The sequence below is a fragment of the Mobula hypostoma genome, chromosome 11 (genome assembly GCF_963921235.1).
Source record: "Mobula hypostoma chromosome 11, sMobHyp1.1, whole genome shotgun sequence".
NCBI lineage: Eukaryota > Metazoa > Chordata > Chondrichthyes > Myliobatiformes > Myliobatidae > Mobula > Mobula hypostoma.
The window spans coordinates 95475523-95496792 of record NC_086107.1 but is presented as its reverse complement, the minus strand read 5'-3'; the positions used below and the strand labels follow the sequence as shown (position 1 = coordinate 95496792).

General features: G+C 41.4%; 1 protein-coding gene across 1 annotated transcript in view; it reads right to left on the bottom strand.

Moving 5' to 3' along the window:
* LOC134353510 (protein KASH5-like) overlaps positions 1–20897 on the bottom strand; it is a 159274-nt gene extending 138377 nt beyond the window's left edge. Inside the window, exons 1-2 of the mRNA XM_063061508.1 lie at positions 20872–20897; positions 511–572 (exon numbers count right to left, since the gene is read on the bottom strand). The gene's annotated coding sequence lies outside the window, so the exon portion shown is untranslated. The remainder of the gene's footprint in view (positions 1–510; positions 573–20871) is intronic.
* Between the last annotated feature and the right edge of the window lie 373 nt (positions 20898–21270).

The window sequence follows — 21270 nt, the reverse complement described above, 5'->3', positions numbered from 1 at the left end:
GCACACACTCAGCAATTCAGGAACAGCTTCTTCCTCTCTGCCATCTGATTCCTAAATGAACTTTGAAGCTTTGGACACTACCTCGTTTTTTTTAACATACAGTTTTTCTGTTTTTGCACATTTTTTAATAATCTATTCAATATACGTAATTGATCTTGTTTATTTATTATGTTTTATTTTATTTCTTCTTTTTTTTTCTCTCTCTGCCAGATTATGTATTGCATTGAATTACTGCTGCTAAGTTAACAAATTTCACATCACATGCTGGTGATAATAAACCTGATTCTGATTCTTACCCTGGCTTACTCCAAATATGGCTCTCCCACAATGACCGTTCCACTTAAACATCACTTCTTTTCATAGTCCTTTGCCAGATGTCTAATAAATAACAATATTTCAAATCCACCAAGAAGTTCCAAAAGTTCGCTTTTTAAAGCTCAAGCTCAATCCTCCTAACAAGCAACTGCTCGCAATATCTCAAGCCTGTAACAATTTGAACACCATACTAACCTGTGTGCAAAATGCACAAGTTGTCTTTGGATATGACCTCTTCATTCTTCGCACTGGATAGCCTAGAGAGATTACAGTTTCAATCAAGATATCAGCTCTTTAAAATCTGAATACTGAGTGCTATTAATGACAATTTTTTTGTGACTGAATGTCTTTATTGTAACTATGTGTGCTACATGTGCAATGTACTGTGTGACTGTTGGTACTGTGCTTTGCACCTTGGCTCCGTAGGAACACTGTTTCAATTAGCTCTATTCATGTGTATGGTTGAATGACAATTTAACTTGAATTTGAGCTTGAACTTGAACATCATAAGTACATGGAACAGTTTTGAGGACTCTGGGCCAAACCTGGACAAATGGGACTAGTTTGATAGGAAACACAGTTGGCATTGACGAGCTCCGCCAAAGGATCTGTTAACTTACTGTATGTCTCTATGACTCTATTAAAAGGCAAGCCTTCAACTTCAGGTTCAGATTACAGATAGATCGGTGCTACTAGAAGTTAGGAGAGTAGGCAGACAGTGCAGAGTTCACTTGTAGCCATTCCTCACTTACAGATATACCCTGTAGATAATGATAATGGGAAAATAATCTCTCAAATGCTAGCACCAGCAACTGGGTCAGTGGCAGCATGTGCAGCTCTGAAGCAAAGAAGGGAATGGTCAAGTCAAGCAGAGTGAGGGTAATAGGGAATTTGATAGTGAGGGGCACAGACAGGTGTTTTTGTGGTCATAACCAAGACTCCAAGACTGTGTGTTACCTTCCTGTGCCAGGATCAAGACCGTCTTGCTATGTGTATAGGCGAGAGAAGGGGCACAGTCAAATGTCTTGGTCCATACTGGTACCAGCAAGAAGAGAGAACATAGGGAGGAGCAAGTATGAGGTCCTGCAAAGTGATTTTAAGGAGCTAAATATAAAGTTAAAAAGTAGGAGTTCCTTGGTTGTAAAGTTATAGAGAAAATGCAATGGAGCTAAACAATAAAGTACAAGATTGTAACAAGGCAGATTATGAAGTCATACTAGGGAACCATTTAGTAAATCTTATAACAATGGGGTAGAAGCTGTTCTTGAACCTGGTAGTATGTGCTTTCAGGTTTTTGTAGTTTCTGCCCAATAGAAGAGGTAAGAATGGAGTTGTCTAGGGTGGATGAGGTCTTTAATTATGTTGGCAGCTTTACCAAGGCTTGCATGACCTGAGGAATCATAAATTTAGTCAGGAAGGAAAAGGAAGCATACATAAGGTTTAGGAAGCTAAAATCAGATGGGGCTTGTTACGGTACACACCTACTCACACCAGCCTCTGGAGTTTAGGTGCTTCGATTATCCAGAGCATGGATAGCTGGCCCACTCCGCTAATTGGTGGCTGTGGTTTGGTGTCAAGATTTAGATACTTAGAGAGCACCTGAACTCCGGTTCAGTGCTTAATTATCAGCTCAACTTTGACTCAGTCTGCAATTGCATTTAGGATTTCTGTCCCATTTGGATTCTCATCTAATCTTGTCAGGTTCTCGTCTAGCATCTAGTCAAGAACCTTGTTCTCATCGCAGTCTCAAAATCATGTCTCGATTCTCGTCTCGGGTACTCCAGCTCTTGGGTCCAAACCATCCTTGCCTAAACCTTTCATCGCAGGGCTCTTGTAGAATAGAAAGACAAAGGAATTGCTCAAGCAGGCTATTAGGAAGGCTAAAAGAAAAACTACAAAATGTCCTTGGTGAGCAGGTCAAGGAGAATCCCAAGGCACATTATACTTTAAGAAAAAGTGATAACTAGGGAGAGAGTAGATTCACTCAAAGATAAAGAGTCAGAGCACTAAGTGAATACTCCATTTACCGAGAAGGAATTGAAAGATAATGAAAACAAAGTGGGCCATGCTAATGTGCTGGAACATTTTAAGACTATGGAAGAGGTAGCATAGAATATTCAGAAAAGCACAGAGAGAGACAGAGCCTGTGGTATGTCAAATGCAGGTGGAACGCAAAGTCTTTGGGGTAATTGCAAGTCTGTGGCTTTGCTATTGCTTTGCTCGCGCTTGAGAGGTTGATGGTGGGTGCTGATGCTTTTTATGCTGGTGGGGGGAGGGGAGATTGTTGCTCGCTGCGGCTTATGCGCGGGAGGGAGGAGAGCTGAGGGGACTTTTGGGGTTCTTACGTTTAACTGTCGTTCATTCTTTGGGGTACTCCTCTGTTTGTGTGGATGTTTGCGAAGAAAAAGCATTACAGGATGTATATTGTATACATTTCTAATATTAAATTGGACCTTTGAACGTTTGAAATAGTTAGATCCCCATGGCACGATGGCATATATCCTAGAATACAGAAGGAATGAAATGGGAGTATTATAAGGTGTTAAACAGAAAATATTTGTGTCCCTACTAGCAGCAGGTAAGTTCATGGAGAACTGAAGATTAGCAAATACAGTGGATTCCTGGGACACATCAGGACCAATATATTTTGGTCCGATTAAGCGGCTGCCCCAATGACCACTCAAGGACATGAATTTTCTTCAATTGAAGCCACTCCATGGTTACTCTGGGAGTGCACTTTGGGTCATTATTCTATTGAATGACAAACCTCCTCCCCAGTTTAAGGTTTCTGGCAAAGACAAGCTGGTTTTTATCCAGAATTTCTCTGTATTCAGCAGAATTTATTTTCCCATCAATCCTGACCAGATTTCTTGATCTGCTACTGAAAAGCATTCCCATAGCATGATGCTACCTCCACCATACTTTACAGTAGGGATGGTGTTACCTGGCTGATGCACAGTATTAAATTTACACCACATGTACCATTTAGTGTCAAGGCCAAGAAGTTCCACTTTAGTCTCAACCAAACACAAGACCTTCTTCCACACCTTTCAGTATCTTCTAAGTAATGCTTTGCAAGTCTTTACAGGCAAGGGCGTGCCTTTTTTAGCCAGGGCTTTTTCCTTGCCACTCTTCCATAAATACCCTTTTTGAGCAAAGCCTTAGAGATTGTGGAGCCATGAGCATCATCTCCAGTTGCAGACACTGATTTCTGCAGCTCACCCAGAGTGACTATTGGCATTATATTAGCCTCACTTACAAAGACCATTCTTCTCCAGTGACTAAAGTTTAGAAGCAGCATGACCTAGGCAGTGTAGCTGTGATTTCATATTTTTTCCACTTTTTCATGCTGGACTGCACTAAGCCCCAAGGTATGTTCAGTTCCTTTGAGATGGTCTTATACCCTTCCCCAGATTTGTGCTTCTCTAGTGTTATTTCCCTGACTTGTCCTGAATGCTCTTTTGTCTTCATTTTGGTTGGATCTGCTGAAAATTTACCATACTCTTAGACCTTACAGAAAGAGGGGTATTTATTCCTATGAATTGATTGAAAACTGGTGATCCTCCAATTTTCTACATCAACATCTTGGGTGAGTTGGTACAATTATATATTGCATCCGAGGAAAGTTAGAGTAGTAATTATAAAGGGAATGAATACTTATTCAGCCTCAATTTTGGTTTTCAATTTTTAGCAAATTGCTGACTGGATCGTGCCATGGGGATCTAACTATTTCAAAGGTTCAAAGGTCCAATTTAATGTTAGAAATGTATACAATATACATCCTATAATGCTTTTTCTTCGCAAACATCCACACAGAGGAGTACCCAAAGAATGAACAACAGTTAAACGTAAGAACCCCAAAAGTCCCCCCCAGCTCCCCTCCCTCCCGCGTGTAAGCTGCAGCGAGCAACGATCTCCCCTCCCCCCACCAGCATAAAAAGCATCAGCACCCACCATCAACCTCTCAAGTGTGATTTAATATGATGCACAATGTTTTGTAGATTAGCTCAAAAATCCTATTGTAGCACATTTTAAATTTTGAAGTAATTGGAAAAAGAAGGGGGGGGGGAATTACTGGAAGTTGGAGAAATCGATATTCATTCCATCAGGTTGGAGGCTCCCAGATGTGTAGTGGTACTTAATAGTGTTATTCCTATGCCACTCTGTTAGCTATTCACACGAGTGGAGTTCACATACAGTACAAGCAGGATTATCAATAAAGTTGAGTATCCTGCATGCTGGTGTCCCGGTACCCCTCAATAAAGAGCACAACATGATGTCAGAAGTGGCTGATCATCGATGAATTGGTGCTACAGACCAAGTGAGATCCTTAGCAAGAAAGAATTTACAGTAAGACTGTTCTTCACATATATCTATGAAACTATCCATAGATTTATCAATCTAAACTGCCCATGCTAGTTTGCTAACCTAAGGGATGAGCTGAGAAAGGGCAAGGGTTACTAGGCAACATCTTCAAGCTACACCTAAAAGGGGATACATCGTAATAATATATGTGCCACTTGCCTGGGGAAGCACAGAGACACAAACAGAACAGAGAAGTCAGTCAAACTTTCAAGGAGTCCAAATAAATAAAGTAATAAATAAACAAACAAACAAAGAGAAAAATGGCGCAAATACCTGTAGTACCTACATCTACTTACCTAATAAAGCCTACCATGACAGTTGATTTCTCTAAACCAGGGGACTTTGAGAGATGGCTCAGATGCTTTGAGAGATCTAGGGTTGCAAGCAATCTCATTCAGGCTTCAGAAGAGCATCAAGTAAATACAGATGACATCGTGGGTGGATTAGGATTGACAGATGTTCAGAAAAAGGAGTACAAAACAGTGCAGGACTAATTCAAAGAATATTTCACAGGAAAGCAAAATGTGAAATATGAGAGGGCAAAGTTCGACTCCATAAAACAGGAGCCAGATGTATGCGTTAATCACAGCATGGTATGTCCTGTCAGACAACTATGCATATGGAAATCTGAGAGATGAGCTCATTAGAGACAGGATTGTTGTCAGGCTACTGGACATCAAATTGCTAGACAAATCTCACACTAAAGAAACCTATTACTATGGTCAGGCAGAGTGAGAATGTCCATCAGCCACAAACAGAACTCAGGCCAAAAACAATGCTGAAGTAAAGCTAGAAGCTGTACAAAAAGAAGGGTACAAACAAGGCGCAGTCAGAAAGAGGTAACAGTAGAGCTCATCTCAAACAAAACAGACAAGTAAAATGTTCAACTGCAGGAGTTGCAGCAAGTCCCCATTCCACACCAAAGAGCTCTGTCCAGCAAAAGAAGTGAAATGCCCCCAATGCAATAGAGTTGGCCATTATAAAGGCCAGTGTCACTCAAAATCAGTCCTTCAGAAGGTCAAAGACGACAATGATTCCGACAAAAAGAGAACTGCCCTTGAGGCTCCAGATTCAAATAGACAAGGTTTGTGTTCTATACTTCAGTTGCAAAATGAGGCAGTGACATTCAAAATGAACACTGGAGCAGATGTCACAGCCATCCCCGAACATCTATTCACAAAACTGATGAAGAAAACAGACATTAAACTAAACCCAACAAAAAAATTGCTCATGTGGCTAGGGAAACATAAGCTCAGTGTGAAAGGAATGCTTACTAATTCCATCCATAAAAATAGGATCTCTCTGCTGTTCAGAATCTCTTCTCACCACTACTAGGACGACATGCCATCGAGAAGCTGAACCTCATTGAAAGGCTGGATTTGCTTAATAACGTTCAGTGGCAGAAGTACCCAGAGATGTTCACAGGCCTGGGGATACTGAAAGAATACCTTATCCAAAGGAGACCAGGAGTGACACACTACTTCCTGACCACAGTGAGGCATATACCAGTCCCACTGATGAATAAAATCAAAACTGAACTTCAGAGAATGGAGGCCCTTGACATCATAACTAGAGTGAATGGACCTTCTGACTGGTGTGTGGGCATTGTTCCTGTTCCCAAACCAGATGGCACAGAGAGGATCTGTGTTGATCTAACAAGATTGAATAATGCGGGAGATAGTTATTCTGCTCTCTGTTGAGCACACATTGTGTATGCTGGGTGGAGGAAAGTTCTTCACCAAACTAGATGCAAACTCAAGAGTTCTGGGAGATCCATTCAGCTCCTGAATCACAGATGCGCACAAACTTTAACACACCATATGTACAGTATGTTATACTCCCTTTTGGCATCTCATCAGCTCCTGAATGCTTTCAAATGAGGATGAACCAAATTTTGGAAGGACTGGAAGAAGCAGTCTGCCACAGTAGTCTCCCACTCATCTTCGAAGGTTCAAGTGTAGAGTATGACAAAAGAGTGGAAACTTAAGAGAAATTGAAACAGGGTAAAAAACACCCTGAACAAAAATAAATGCAAATTTGCAAAAGTTGGAGTGAAGTCCTTAGACCAGGGGTCCCCAACCTTTTTTGCATCGCGGACCAGTTTAATATTGACAATATTCTTGCAGACCGACCGACCGGGGTGGCGGGGGGGTTTCAAGTAGGGTTAAACTCACCTCAACGTGTCTTTTACAGTTAGGATTGCCAACTTTCTTGAGGGACAAAAGTAGCAGTCAAATCCCGGGACACTTTACCCCTGGAAAGACTACCATGACCATGAAGCCTTGCGAGGGCACCTGTGTGCACATGTGTGACGTGCCCATGTGCGTACGTGCCGAATTTTTCCCCACTAATCGGTTTTGCCTTCATCTTCCTGACTACACTGTATATACATTATTTCTACTTCATATAGGCTGTGTATTTATCATATCATTCCTGCTTTTACTATATGTTAGTGTTATTTATTTTCGGTTATATGTGCTATTTGGTATGATTTGTTAGGTTATTTTTTGGGTCTGGGAACACTCAAAAACTTTTCCTGTATAAATTAATGGTAATTGCTTCTTCGCTTCACGCCATTTCCGCATGAAAGGTTTCATAGGAACGCCAGACCTTAGCGGGGGAAATATGGGACAAACCAACTTAGCCCAATATACGAGATGTCCCGGCATATACGGGATAGCTGGCAACCCTATGTTCAAGTTCAACAGTGCGTGACAGGGAATGAGGAAAGGTGCAGCTGACTCATATTGTTTCCTCACAGCCCGGTAGCACATGCTTTGCAGCCTGGTGGTTGGGGACCGCTGTCTTAGACCACCAACTGTCCTCAGAGGGAACGCAACCAGATTCAGACAAACTAGCAGGAGCTCGAAACATAGAACAACCCATGAATGTATCAGAGATTCGCAATTTCGTTGGTATGGTAAACCAGCTGGAAAGGTTCATTCCAGGCTTGGTAGAGAAAACTCAGAGAAACGTTTCCACCTGGAATGCACCACAGAAGACCGAGAAATGAAAGACCAAAATACAAATGCTAGATACCGTATACATAAGGAATGTTCATGTTTCTCAAAGAAATTTTTCAAAATTACAGAGCTTATCGCTTTGCCAACATTGGCATTCTTTGATCCAAACAAAGCAAGATCTCAGTAGATGCTTCTTCCTTTGGACTAGGAGGAGTGCTCATGCAATACTGCAGTGTTGTATGGAAACTGGTGGCATATACATAAAGAGCAATGAATCCTACTGAACAGCATCACGCTCAAATCAAAAGCATGAATCTGGCTCCCCTGTGGGCTTGTAAACACTGCAACTGCTACTTAACAGGCATTAAATTCCTACTTGAAACAGACCACAAGCTACTTGTCATCCTCCTCACCTCAAAACACTTAGATGACTTACCTCCACATCTGCAAAGATTCAGAACGAGGCTTATGCGATACTGTTCTGACATTGAACATGTCCCCAGCAAATCTTCCACAACACCAGAAACTTTGTCGAGGTTGTTATGCAAGACTGAGTGGATGGAAGCTGACTCTGACCTCATGGAAGATACCAGCATCTATTTAGCTCAGGTACATAAAGGCTTTCCTGCATCACAGAGTAAACTGGATGAAATCCGTGGCGAGTTGAAATAGGACCAAATCTGCAGCAAGGTCATGCAATACGGTGAGCATGTATGACCAGCTGTTCCAAAAGCAGCTCATAAACTCAAACCTTACTGACTTGAAAGTGACACTCTCACCATTCTTGAAAGTTTGTTGTTAAAGGGCTCTAGACTCATCATTCCTGCTTCTAGGCACACCAAAGTCATCAGTCAAATGCCAATACACCAAGGTATTGAAAAATATCACCTAAGAGCAAGGCAATCTGTGTGGTACCCTGGTCTGAGCACACAGTTGGGAGATTATGTACAGCAATGTGAAGCATGCACATAAATTTAAATTCACAATTTAAAGTTAAATTGGATAGATATATGGACAGGAAAGGAATGGAGGGTTATGGGCTGAGTGCAGGTCGGTGGGACTAGGTGAGAGTGAGAGTTAGGCACGGACTAGAAGGGCCGAGATGGCCTGTTTCCGTGCTGTAATTATTATATGGTTCTATGTTATAAGTAGAAAACTGTACAAAAATCATGCTGAACCTTTCTGTTCCACAGAATTCCCAATCTTTCTATGGCAAATTACAGGCAGAGACATTTTCCAGCTGAAGAGAGAGAAATATCTTCTCACTGTGGATTACTACTTACAGAACGTTGAGGTGTCCAAGCTGTCCTCTACATCCTCAGCAGCAGTTGTACAGCACCTGAAAGATGTATTCACTCACCATGGAATACCAGAGAAACTTGTGTCAGACAGTGGTCCATGATTCAGCTGCTCAGAATTCAAAGCCTGTGCTAGGGACTACGAATTCAAACACCAGACAAGCAGTGCAGAGTACCCACAGGCAAATGGGGAAGCGGAAAAAGCAGTTCCAACTGTTAAGAGTCTACTGAAGGTAAAAGACCCCTACAAGGCACTGCTAGCTTATCTCTCCACACCTCTTGCGAATGACTACAGTCCATCAGAGCTATCAATGGACCAAAGCCTGAGAACAAGCCTTCCTTCCCTTCTCCAACCTCAGTGACAGGACCGGACTGAGAAATTTTGAGGCAACACGGTGTGAAAAAACAAACAGCATGCATGATCTCGAGACACAGAGCAAACCCTTGTCACTGTTCAAAGTGGTAAAGCAGTTTGGGTTTCAAACCAATTCACCAAAGGAACAATAGTCTGACAGCATGTACCATGATCATTTGTGATCAGAACATCACAAGGTAAAATCAGGCTGAACAGGCATGCTCTTGTGCACCTTCAAAGTCCAAGAAAAGTAGAGAAAGGAATAGAGTAGCCAGATCCTTATGACGAGGACCACTTACCTGGACGCAACTGTTCAAAACTCTCCATCCACTTTTAAAACATAGAAACATAGAAAATAGGTGCAGGAGTAGGCCATTCGGCCCTTCGAGCCTGCACCGCCATTCAGTATGATCATAGCTGATCATCCAACTCAGAACCCTGCACCAGCCTTCCCTCCATACCCCTTGATCCCTTTAACCACAAGGGCCATATCTAACTCCCTCTTAAATACAGCGAATGAACTGGACTCAACTGTTTCCTGTGGCAGAGAATTCCACAGATTCACCACTCTCTGTGTGAAGAAGTTTTTCCCCATCTCGGTCCTAAAAGGCTTCCCCTTTATCCTCAAACTGTGACCCCTCATTCTGGACTTCCCCAACATCGGGAACAATCTTCCTGCATCTAGCCTGTCCAATCCCTTTAGAATTTTATACGTTTCAATCAGATCCCCCTTCAATCTTCTAAATTCCAACGAGTAAGCCTAGTTCATCCAGTCTTTCATCATATGAAAGTCCTGCCATCCCAGGAATCAATCTGGTGAACCTTCTTTGTACTCCCTCTATGGCAAGGATGTCTTTCCTCAGATTAGGGGACCAAAACTGCACACAATACTCCAGGTGTGGTCTCACCAAGGCCTTGTACAACTGCAGTAGTACCTCCCCGCTCCTGTACTCGAATCCTCTTGCTATAAATGCCAGCATACCATTCGCCTTTTGCACCGCCTGCTGTACCTGCATGCCCACTTTCAATAACTGGTGTATAATGACACCCAGGTCTCGTTGCACCTCCCCTTTTCCTAATCAGCCACCATTCAGATAATAATCTGTTTTCCTGTTTTTGCCACCAAAGTGGATAACCTGACATTTATCCACATTAAATTGCATCTGCCATGAATTTGCCCACTCACCTAACCTACCCAAGTCGCCCTGCATCCTCTTAGCATCCTCCTCACAGCTAACACTGCCGCCCAGCTTCGTGTCATCCGCAAACTTGGAGATGCTGCATTTAATTCCCTCATCCAAGTCATTAATATATATTGTAAACAACTGGGGTCCCAGCACTGAGCCAGATCTACACCAGATCAGATCATTTATCTGTCCCACCACGGAGATACACTCCATAGCTTAATAACTCAGGCAAGTGACTAAAGAGGCAGAATAATCCTCTCACTTTGCCAGTATTCAGGTAGTCTACCCTAACCTTGATTAGATTTAGTGTCTTTTAAAGAGAGTTCTCGTGTTGAAAACATTTCACAAAATGAGACTGTTCTTAAAAAAAAAATTAAATCGGTGTAAAAAAGGAGGAAAACAAAGAGAGAGGGCATAAAACAAGGAGAAAGACAGTTATAATGTTGGCAATTCTTTTTTATATTTATGTAAGGAGCATAAGATGCATGCTATGAGTAAAGTGAACTGCAGTTCTATGGACAAGTTGTACATACCTAGCTTTTCATTTTTTTCTTCAAGGAAGGGGAGATATAGTGGTGGTTAATAGTATTATTCCTCTGCCACTCATTAGCCACTCCCACATGCGATGAGTTCGCATACTGTACAAGCAAGGTTATTAATAAACTTCAGTTGAGTATCCTGCATGTTGGCATCTTGGTATGATCTGCACTCTCTCTCAATAACGAACACAATATGATGGAATACGAAGTGTTGCTCCTCCAACCTGAGTTTGGTCTCATCACAACAGTAGAGGCGGCCATGGATTAAAATTTCAGAATGGAAAGGGGAAGTCAAATTGAAACAGCTAGCCACCAGGAGATCCTGTTTTTTTTGTGGTACAGCATGGGTGTTTGACAAATAAGTCCCCCAATCTGCACTGGGTCTCACTAATGTAGAGGAGGCTGCACTAGGAGCACTGGACAGCTGCTGTATGGTCTAAGTGCAGGTCAATGTGACTATGCAGAGTTACAGTTCAACATGGACTAGATGGGCCAAAGAACCTGTTTCTATACTGCAGTGCTCTATGACACTACAGCAGTTTAGTAACAGGGGCTGAGCTATTCACCTTATGCAAAAGTAAATAAAGTGTAATTGAAAAATGAGTGCACGTTGTCACAGCCCAGTTAAACAGCAATGACAAGGTCATCTGAGGCCGAGGCTGATGACTCTCTCCACTGCCAATTCCTCAATGTATATTGACACATGTTCACCCTCCTTTCCTTTCCTAAATTCAACTATCAGCTCTTTAGTTTTAATGACACTGATTGAGAGGTTGTTGTTATCATAGAACATAGAATAGTACAGCACAGTACAGGCCCTTCGGCCCACAATGTTGTGTCGACCCTCAAACCCTGCCTCCCATATAAGCCCCCACCTTAAATTCCTCCATATACCTGTCTAGTAGTCTCTTAAACTTCACTAGTGTATCTGCCTCCGCCACTGACTCAGGCAGTGCATTCCACGCACCAATCACTCTCTGAGTAAAAAACCTTCCTCTAATATCCCCCTTGAACTTCCCACCCCTTACCTTAAAGCCATGTCCTCTTGTATTGAGCAGTGGTGCCCTGGGGAAGAGGCACTGGCTATCCACTCTATCTATTCCTCTTATTATCTTGTACACCTCTATCATGTCTCCTCTCATCCTCCTTCTCTCCAAAGAGTAAAGCCCTAGCTCCCTTATCAGAATCAGGTTTGTTGTTACTGACAATGTTATGTTGTGAAATTTGTTGATGTGCAGCAATACAGTGAAAAACAAAAACTATAACAAGATATTAAAATAAACAAACAGTGCAATAGAGAAATAAAGTAGTGCTCATGGTTCATGGGCCATTCAGAAATCTGATGGCAGAGGAGAAGAAGCTGTTCCTAAAAACTGAGTGTGGGTATTCAGGCTCCTGTACCTCCTCCCCAATGGTAATAGCACAAAGAGGACATATCCCAGATGGTGAGGGACCTTAATGATGGACACTGCCTTCCTGAGGCATCGCCTCTTGATGCCCTCCATAGTGTGGAGGGTTGTGCCTGAGATGGAGCGGGCTGAGTTGCAAGGAAAGAGTTAAATTCGCCAGATTCCTTCTTGATACATGCAATGGAACATACATTGGACTTATCTATTCACATGTCCCTAATTCAGTATCTTTTTATCTAGGCCATCCCACCCCAATCTGTAGTAAATCCCTGCATACAGAGGGCCAAGATAGAGAGCAGTGTGTTGATCTCCAGATAAGGTAATCACTCTGTTAGATAAGGTAGGATTTCACAAACAGAGGAGAGTAAGGGTATGGCTTTATGGATTTTGCCATGTGGCTGGAAAAATACATATGGCACATAAAGGCAGCAGAGCAATTGAGGGGCCATCCTAGATAACCCTAGAGCAGCAGGTGCTCCTGATGCAGCCTCCTTTACATCATTGAGACCCAACGTAAATTGGGGGACAGCTTTGTCTAGCACCTCCACTCCATCTGCCAAAAGCAGAATTTTCCAGTGGCCAACCACTTCATTCCTATACCCATTACCATTCTGAAATGCTGGTCAACGGCCTCCTCTTCTGCCACGATGAGGCCACTCTCAGGGTGGAAGAGCAACACCTCATATCCTGTCTAAGTATCCCGCAACATGATGCATGAACAAAAATTTCTCCTTCCGGTAATTTTTCCCCTCCCTCTTCTAGTTTCCACTCTGGCCCTCCTCTTACCTCTCTCCTCACTTGCCTATCACTTCCTCCTAGTGCCCTCTTTCTTCCTTCTCTCCCATGGTCCACTCTCCTCTCCTATCAGGTTCCTTCTTCTCCAGCCCTTCACCTATCACCTTCCAGCTATCCTCCTTCCCCTCCACCACCTTTTTATTCTGGTGTCTTAGCCCTTGCTTTCCAGCCTGAAGAAGAGTCTTGGACCTAAACGTCAATTGCTTATTCATTTCCACAGATGCTGCCGAACCTGTTGAGTTCCTCCAGCTCCAGTATTTTGTGTGCGCTGCTCTGGATTGCCAACATCTGCAAAATCTATTGTGTTGAGAATTTCACCTTAACTGACTAATCTATGAACAAGCTGAAAAAGATGAAACCCAGCAAACCATCCTAGTGTGTAAACTGATTAAATCATGCCAGGAGGATTTGGCAAGGCTGATGGATCAGGACCCAGACCCCATCTGTTGTATTGGGGTGTAGAATTTTTTTTAAAATATTTGTAGTTTAACTCTACAATGCTTGTTCGTACTTGTATATATTCGTCCATACACATTCAATGAATTTTCCAGTAATTATAATGCAGTTGCTTCTGTATTTTTCTAGAAACTTCTTGGTTTTCAGTGAGAAATGTCATATCACATTAATCTGGCTGTTTACAGGTTAATTGTTATCAAAAGAATTTTGTTATCTCTGGTCTGGTCTGGAGACCACAACTACTATTTAGTTTGCCTTTTCACTATTCTCTAGATATTTCTTTGCTTTTGTAATACATAATAAAACAGTTGTAAGAAATAAGTTTCATGCTAGATAGCTGGAATGGCAATATTTGGCATGGCCCTGAGGATCTCCCACTGAAGTAGTATGAGCAGTTTCACATATGAGAACTTGATAGCCCAGGCCCATCCAGTGACAGTCCACAGTCATAAAACCACCATCCAGAGTTGTTGTAAACAGGAGAAAAGCATGACCAAGGTGTGAAAGACTGAGAAGAAAGCCATTCTGGATAAATCTGTACAAATGACTGGGGAATCTCTTGCCTCATGGTTGTGCTGGAACAGTGTATCTGACTATGGAGGAAGATAACACTTTGTTTCCTCTTTCTACAAAAGGTTCTGTTAATAAGATGCAGAATAAGAAAGAGGAACATACAGACTGTTTGCACAAGTCCAGTAGACAGTTGAGGGTTTATCCCTCTGCATTACACTGCGAACAATAGGGTACACCTTGGCACACCACAGACGAGAGTATCATGATCTGTAGTTACGGGGATGTACCATAGATCAGGGTGGGATGGCCTGAATAAAGAGATACTGAATCAGGGACGTGTGAACAGATTAGTCCAGTATACATCCACACACTTATAGGGGAGGTGGGTCTTATTTTCGGTCCTGGCATTGCAAATGGAGCATCCTTCGAGGATGCGACTCAAAGGTTTCAGACACTACAGCAGTTATTAAAACAAGGTATGATCAAGCATACATCTACAAAGTACAACATTCCTGCTTGGCCAGTGATGAAAACAGATGGCAGCTGGAGAATGACAGTTGATTATTGCCACCTAAAAATGCACAACACACCATTAACTGCTGTCATCCCAGGGACTTTAGTGGAGGGAATATGTCTCAAGGGAGAAAAGAAGTGATATGCTGTAATAACCTTGGCCAACACATTCGTTTCCAATGGCAACACACTCAAAATGTTGGAGGTACTCAGCAGGCCAGGCAGCACCATCTATGGAAAAGAGTAAACAGTCAACATTTTGGTCCGAGACCCTTCCTCAGACTGTAAAGGAAGGTCAGAGTAAAAAGGTGGGGAGAGGGGAGGAAGAAGAACAAGGTGGCAGGTGATAGATAAAACCAGAAGAGGTGGAGGGGGTGAATTTAAGAGCTGGGAAGTTAATTGGTGAAATGATAAAGGAGAAGGGGGAACCTGATAGGAGAGGAAAGAAGACTGGAGAAGATCATAGAAAGGGAAAGGGGAGAAGGAGCACCAAAAAGAGGTGATGGGCAGGTAAGGAGATATGGTGAGAGGGGGAAAAACACAAATGGGGGACAGTGAAGGAGAGGAGGGGGGAAATTACTGGAAATTCAAGAAATCAACATTCATGCCAACAGGTCAGAGGCTACCCAGGTAGGATATGAGGTTTTGCCCCTCCAACCTGAGTGTGGCCTCATCCTAGCATTAGAGATGGTCATGGACTGACATATAGGAATGTAATGTAATGCATTGCTTTTGTCTAATGAGGAACCAAGGGATGGAGTATAAATAAAGAGTAAAATTAGCCATAAGTCAAAATTGATTTCTCCTTGCTATGTACATAATATAAAATGAAGGATGTAAGACAAAATGAAATTAGCTTGGAAACTAGGAATGTTTTAAGAACTAATAGAAGATTTGAGAATAGATCATAATGAACAATCCGTTTGTTGGGGGAGATGGGATGAACAGTGGGGGGGGGAGGGAACAGAAGGGGAAAACCTGTTGGGACACCTGAGGTTCCCTCTAGCATTATATAAATTAGCTCAATGATTGGTTGGTAAGTATTATTTTGTTTCACCACCACCTGATTACAATTCTTTGTTTATATAACTCCTATAAAGTAACTTCCTACAACTTTGAATACTCATGTAATACATCCTGTTTGATGATACCTCTTGCTGCTGAATCAGGAAAGAACAAGGTATGAATTTTACAATATTTTTGTTACACAAGTCTATAGCCCTCTGCAGTCTCTTTCAATACTGCATTAGAGACTCCCAACAGGCAGTGATACAACCAGTCAGAATGTTCACCATACACATGTAAAAATGTGAAAGCCTTTGTTGACATATTGTATCTCTTCAAACTCCTAAAAAAGTCAAACCACTGGCATACTTTATTCACAATTGCATCAATGCCTTAAGCCAAGATAGATCCTCAGAGTGCTGACACCTAAAAACAAAGCTGCTCAACTTTTCCACAACTGACTCCTCATGAGGAGTGGTGCATGTCTCTCAAATTCACCTTCCTGAAATCTATAATGAATTATACTCTGGTAATTCAACTCACCATTACCTCCAATTCACCCAGCACAGTGTGTGTCAGTGCAGTTGGGCTTATTACGTACAGACAGTAGTGCAAGAAACTACGCATGCAGCTGCAATACCCTAGTTTAAGACCAGGCATTATTTTATTAATTGTTATGCTGTCGGGTATTTTTTTTTTTTTTTTACAGATTTTCTCCTTTAATTACATTATACAATCAAGTATTTCATTTTTGCGGTTTAAATTAGAAGTTCAGTTGATTAAGTTAGGCTTGTTGAATTAGCCATAAGGCTGTCTTGGAAACATTCTAGAGAGCATGGGGAAAAGAATGGGGAATCATCTTATAGAGAGAGCATGGAATCAAAGAAGAAAGATGGAGAATGGAAAGGAGAATCTGTTACCAATCTGTACTGATTAAGCACCCTGATGAAAAAGTTGAGCAATCTAGTTGCAGAGGACAAGGTATTTTCAGATATATAAAGAGAAGAGGTGAGATTGGATATCAGACCACTGGAAAATGACAGTCAAGATAGTAATCAAGACAAAGAAATAGTAGCTAAATTTAATAAATATCTTGCATCAGTCTTTACTGTGGAAGACACCCGCAACATGCCAGATATTCTAGTGCTAGGGAGCAAAACTGAGTGTAGTTGCTATTACTAAGGAGAAGCTGCTTGGAAAGCTGACAGGTTTGAAGGTAGATATGTTACCTGCATCAGATAGACTGCACCCCAGGGTTCTGAAAGAGGTAGCTGAAGAGAATGTGGAGTGATCTTTCAAGAATCACTAGGTTTTCAAATTATTCTAGAGGACTAGATAATTGCAAATGTCATTCCACTTTCTTCAAGGGAAGGAGGCAAAATACAAATTATAGGCAAGTTTTCTTGACTTCTATGGTTGGGAAGATGTTGGACACCATTATTAAAGATGTGATCTAGGCCTCATCCTTAGTGTTATTTCACAGGCTCTATCCTGGGTCTAGCACATATGTGTTATTACAAAGTATGGCAAAGCCTCTACTTTCTTAGAAGTTTGGAAAGATTCGGCATGGCTTCCAAAACTTTAACAAACTTCTATAGATGTGCGGTGGAGAGTACATTGACTGGCTGCATCATGGCCTGGTATGGAAACACCAATGCCCTTGAATAGAAAAGCCTATAAAAAGTAGTATTTACAGCCAAGGCCATCATGAGTAAAACCCTACTCACCATGAACACATTTACATGGAGTGCTGTCACAGGAAAGCAGCATCCATCAGAGACCCTCACCATCCAGGCCATGCTTTCATCTCGCCACTGCCATCAGGAAAGTGATAGTGGAACCTCAAAACCTATGCTACCAAGGTCAAGAAGCTTTTACTCCTTAAATCATCAGACTCTTCAACCAGAGGGGATAACTTCACTCACCGCTACACTAAACTTCCCCACAACCTGTGGATTCATTTTCAAGAATTCTTCATTTCATGTTCTCGATATTTAATGTGTATTTATTATTACTATTTTCCTTGTCTTTTGCTGTTTCTTTGTATTTACTGTGAATACCCACAAGAAAATGAATTGCAGGGTTCTATATAGTGACATATGTACTTCGATAATAAATTTACTTTGAACTTTGAGGTTTCTGAGCACTTGGAGGCACATGATAAAACTGGCCAAATTCACCCAGCACGGTTTCCTGACGGAAAATCTTGCCTGACAAATCTGTTGGAATTCTTTGAGGAAACATCAGGCAGGATAGACAAAGCAAAGTCGGTGGATATTGTTTACTTTGATTTTCAGAAAGCTTTTGACAAGGTCCTGCATACGAGGCTGTCAAAGATAGAACCCACGGTTATTACAGTAAAGATACTAGCATGGATAGATGATTAGCTGACTGAAACGAGGCAGAGTGGGAATAAAGGGGGCCTTTTCTAGTTGGCTGCTGGTGACTAATTGAGATCACTTCTTTTCATGTTATGTCAATGATTTAGGTGACAGAATTGTCAGCTTTGTTGCCAAGTTTATGGATGATACAAAGATATGTGGAGGACAGATCATGTTAAGGAAGCAGGGAGGACTTAAAATGGATTAGGAGAATGGACAAAGTGGCAAATGGAATACACTGTAGGGAAGTGTATGGTCATGTACTTCAGAAGAAGGAATAAAGGTGCAGACTATTTTCTAAACAGGGAACAAATTCAGAAATCAAGGGCTCGTAACACATCTGCAAGCACCTTTGGGATTCTCCTTTTCCTTGTCTGCTAGAGTAACTCCATGCCTCCGTTTAGCCCTCGATCTCTTTCAGTGTTCACTTGCATTTCTTAGTTCCTTAGCCTTTCAGTATGACAGGAAAATACAAACTCTGTACTCTCAAAATTTCTCAAAAAGCCTCCCACTTACCAAAACACGCCTTTGCTAGAAAACAATCTGTCCCAATCCACACTTACCAGATCCTTTCTGATACTATCAGAATTGGCCTTTCTCCAATTTAGAATCTCAACCAAAGCACCAGACTTTTCTTTCTCCATAATCATCTTGAAACTAACAGCATTATGATCACTTGATAAACCGTTTTTACCCTTTATGTAGCTAAAAACACTTTGTAATCTTCTAGTTCAAACGTTGCCTTTCAGTATTATTGGCTACAGGTTATCTGACTGACAGACTGACACTTAGCACCTTCTTATTGGCTCTAGTCCAAGCCAGCATCCACTTATTGCTCTTCTTCCACAAATGACAATTGGGAATTTATGGCACATTGTTCTTTGACTCCAGCTCAAACCTGTAAACAGCTCTAATTACTCAGGGCAGACACAGACCACACCATTCACAAACTTTCATGTTATATTACATCAAACAGCTCACAAATAACTTATTTGGAAATTATCTCCAGTCCAACAGATTACCTGGAGCATCATTAAGCCTACTTTAAAAACACTGATCAAGCCAAGCAACTTCAGGTCACAAAATGGAGGATGCACAGTAGCCTCCATCCTTCAAGCTCATGGCAAGAACACTGTCTGCTTCCACTGTTCATTCAAATTCACTGATTTGTAGACTGTAGTTCTTTCTGACCAACACTGCCTAATACTCTCGTAGTTTGCCATGCCCCAATGTAATACTCTCTCACAAGATCCATACTTATCTTTTTCCATGGCTACCTAAAGATACAAGGAAGGTATGCCAGCATCCTTACTTTGTTAGGAGCTTAAGAACATTTGGTTCATTGCTGTATATTCTAACAAACTTCGACAGATGTATCCTAACTGGTTGCATCATGGTCTGATACAGCAATTCATATGTGCAAGAACTTAATCAGCTGCAGAGAGTAGCTTTTAATTTGCAATTTGCACAATACATATGGGCACATCCCTCTACATCATGACTGTTTAAAGGAGGTGCTGCCTCAGCAACGCAATGTCCATCAAAAATCCCCACCATCTGTTACATGCCAATTATTTGCAGCTAAGATTGGGGCAGGAGGCACAGAAGTCAAGTCTCACCGCACAAGATTCAAGATTATTTCCAATCATTCAGTTCTTGAATCAACTGGCAACACCCCAGTCACTATAGTTTAGCAACACTATGATTACTTTGATTATTTTGCAATAAAATAGTCATTTTATTCTAACTGTGTTCCTTCTTGTATAAATTATGTACAATTTATATTCTTTCATGTGAATGTTGCTTATGATGCTATGTGCATGCAGTGCTGCTGCATGTAGACTTTCGTTGCACCCGAACACAAATGTATTTGCACACAACATTTTGACCTTCAGAATTGTGACCAGTTTGCTAAATGTTCTTCCACTGAAACATCAGTTTAACTTGCCAGTACTAGGTACAACATGTTCCCTTGAGTTGAACTGATTTAAGAAACCCTCTTGGATGCACCTAACAAATTGTGCCTGTCTAAACCACTTGCACTAAGCAGCACCCAGTATATATTAGTATATATGTTCACAAGATTCCTGTTATTTTTGCATCACTCCATCATCTTTCTACATATCTGTTCCTCAATGTCCTGGTGACTATGGGGGTGGGGGGAGGGGGTTGGGTTGTAGTATAATCCCAGAGTGATTGCACCTTCCCTACTTTTGAGTTGTACTCAATGCATGAACCATCCATGTCCACTCGGTACAGCTGTGCTATATAACTATGATATATAGTTTGTCCTCTCTGTGGAATGTGTGGGTTTTCTCCAGATACTCCAGTTTCCTTCCTCAGTCCAAAGACATATGAGTTAGTAGGTTAACTGATCATTGTAAATTGGCCCATGATAAGGATAAGGTTAAATCTGGGTTTGTCTGGGGTTCCTGGGTGGTGTGGCTCAAATGGCTAGAAGAGCCTTTCTGCATCTTCTAAATAAATAAAATAAATAAACTCCAACCTTTCTTTTCCCTCCCCATCTTTTCTAAAGTATCGAAATACTGGTAAATTAAGCATCCAGTCCCTTCTCTCTCAATCAAGTTTCTAATATTAATAACAATCTTTCAATGTACTGCTCCATACACTAAATTCATCACCCTTATCATTCAATGCTTCGTTCAGTGAAATCAGCATACAGTTGGATTAAATTCAGAAATGCTAAACTTCATAATTTATACAGTAAATCCCTTTTTGAAATGATACATAGATTTTATGCAAAATGCGATACTTACCCCCCCTCTCTACATTCAGCAATCCACTGTTTCATAACATTGTGAAAGGTTCCTAAATTCACTGCAACATCTTTCTCTTCTGGATTTAGCATTTTTTGCAGCATTCCTAACTGGCCTTTCTCACAGCTTTCACCAGTTACTTCTTCCAGATACGCAATGATTCTGGATACATATACTTCTCCTACAAATACAAAACGGACCATCAAAACCAGGATTCATTAACCAAGTATTAAAAATAAATGTTTGCTTCACAGAACTTTACAGCACAGAAACAGGCCTTTCGACTCAGAATGTTGTGCCAAACTCTTTAAGCTAATGGCACCTAATGAAACTAATCCCCTTTGCCTACACATGATCCATAACCCTCCATTCTCTGCATATTTATGTGCCATCTTAAAT